Here is a 2,722-nt window from a genome sequence, read left to right as displayed (position 1 = left end):
ACTCTAAACAAGGTCAAAGCCATTCTTCCAGCCTCAAATGAGATTGAAATAAAGAATAGAAGTGTTCACTGTGTGACTGCCTGTGTGAGCCAAAGATTTAAAAAAACAGCAAAAGGTTCTCTGAAACCATTAAATATCTAAGATCTTAAATTCGACACAAACCACAAACTAAAATAATTGGGATTTCTTGAACTTCATCTATATACATACATACATGTGTGTAAATCTGGAGACAAATTTCTTTGGCTTGTGTTTTGTTTTGGCTTGTGTATGGCTGACCACCCTAGTTGCAGCTTTCCCCAGAACCAGAGATTTGGGCTCAGGGGTTCATTTGGCAGGTGACGGTGGCAACATGCATAGGGGTGTGGGGAAGTGACACAGGGCCTCTGAAGATGTGTGATCAGCAGGTACCTCCATGGCAAGGGGTACTCCGTCCTGCTGGGGGCATTTTGGAGGCCAGCATGGGACACACTCCTCAGACTTACCCACTCAGGGGCTGAGGAAACTGGGATGTTTCTATCCCAGTGCCCCCTGGCCAGTGGTTAAGGACTAGTCCTGGAGCATGGTGATTCCCCACGCGTCTGGCCTGCTTCTGGTCAAAGCAAAACAGACTGAGTTGGTCAGGACCGAGGTGCCATGTGGGTCACAGCCAACTTCTACTACCTTGACACAGATTCTTTTTCATTTGGGAATAACTGTAGAAGGTTTTTGGCAGAGAATCAAGCCAAGCTCTAGCTAATCGAGTTTGTTAAGATCAATTTTTCAAACAAAAGGCTATCTATGATTGTAGTAATTGGCAGTGTGGGGACCTTCATCACCCAGAGTTTAAAAGCCAAACTAAATGTGTTTTGCCTTTGATATTCCACTTTCCTTTCCATGATTGATTTCAGCTATGTTTATTAAACACTTACTATATGCCTGGCCCTGTGTTAGGTGCATAAGCTTGTAATAGAACATTTAATCCCCACAGTGACTCATTGAGATAGGCACTACTATTATTTTTATTTTATAGATGAGGAAACTGCTACACAAAAAAGATGTTGTAGCCAAGCAGGAGTTCAAATTCAGTCTGGCTCCAGAGCTGTGATCTTCTGCACTACATACACTGGCTCTCTAGAGAATCCAGTGGACATGATTTAACCATTCTTTTTTTCTTCTTTTTGTTTTTATTTTCTAAAATTTTTCTTACATCATTGTTCATTTTTGTACAATATTTAATTTCTCCCCTCAGGTGTAACACCCATAATTCTCCCAGCACCACATCACCCATGAACCATCACCATGATCCCTGGTGCTCTTCCCTCCCATTTATATCCCTCTTTCTCTCCCTCCCCAGTTGGATGCCGCAGATCTATGGTTTGCCTGAGAGTTTTGTCTCTTTCCAGACCCTTTGTTGAGTTCCCCTACATTCCTCCTGTAAGTTAAGCCATCTGATACTTTTCTTTTTCTTCTGACTTATTTCACTGAGCATAACCCCTTCTGGCTCCATCCATGTTCATTCTGCTTTTCTTCTCTGGTATCTGAGGTGGTGGTGATTCCTAACTGTATAACAGCTGTGCATAGAGATGGATGCAGAACCCCGTGTCCTGCCATGTTTACTTCACAAATGCACACGCTGAGGTTCCAGAAGCTACATGGTTTGTGTTGTAGTTAGCTCATGCTGGGAGGTGGTTATGAGGGACAAATTACCCCCCAGTGGCTTAAAACAACAATCATGTATCATTCTAATGCACACATTTATGGGTTCTTTAAAAGCCACTGGGCTCTCCCATGCATCTGGTCTCATCAGCGGCGGCTTTATCCATGTCTCGTGTCCATCCATGCCACAGAAGACTAGCGCGGGTGCATTCTTCTCTGGGTGCAAGCGCAGGAGAGCAAGTGGAAACACAAATGTTTCTCGCAGCCTAGGCTCACAACTAGCACACTTTTTTTTTTTTTTAAAAAAAAAGATTTATTTATGCATGCAAGAGCTGGGGTACAGGCCAGAGGCGCAGGGCTGGGGGTTGGTGAGAGGATCCACCAGAGACACAGTGGGGAACAGAACAGGCAGACTGACTGAAACACACTGCTGAGGGGAGCAGCGGGAGAGGAGAGGTCTGCTTTGCCATGTGGGCTGCTCATGCTGCAGAGGCTACGGTTTGCTTCATAGTGCGGTGCTTAACCCCTTGCGCCACCAGGGAGGCCCACAACTGGCACACTGTTATTCCCACCTTTCTTTTTGGCCAAAACAAGTTTCATGGCTCAGTACAGACATGAAGGTGGGGGGAATAGGCTCTAATTCTTTAGTGAGAGAAATGACAAATTCATATGACACTGAGAGACGTAACGCTGCGAGGCCTTTCGTGCCTTGCACTGAGCTGCTCGGGTAGAGAACTTGGTTATGTTGTTGACCCCACCCCCTTTCACACATCCATTCCTTTGCCCCATCTCAGAAGCAACGAGCAGGGAGCACATTGGAGATGCTCTCCCAGCTCAGCCCATAGCATTGCCAAAGGGTTGAGATTCACAGGGCCCCATTTTAAGACCCAATTTTCATTGACCACAGGAATTGTAGGGGAAGCAAAAGGAAATGAACTGAACTCTGATTTGTTTATCCTGGCAGTCTGTTGTGATAATGGGTCTCTGGTATTCCAGGGCATCCCACAACTTATGCTTGGAGTTCAGATTTTATTCAGATCCCCAAACTGCTATAATTCCACTGAAGATTCTGCCTGACATCTTC

This window comes from Talpa europaea (assembly GCF_964194135.1).
Source record: "Talpa europaea genome assembly, chromosome: 11".
Lineage (NCBI taxonomy): Eukaryota > Metazoa > Chordata > Mammalia > Eulipotyphla > Talpidae > Talpa > Talpa europaea.
Note: the sequence above shows the minus strand (reverse complement) of the source record.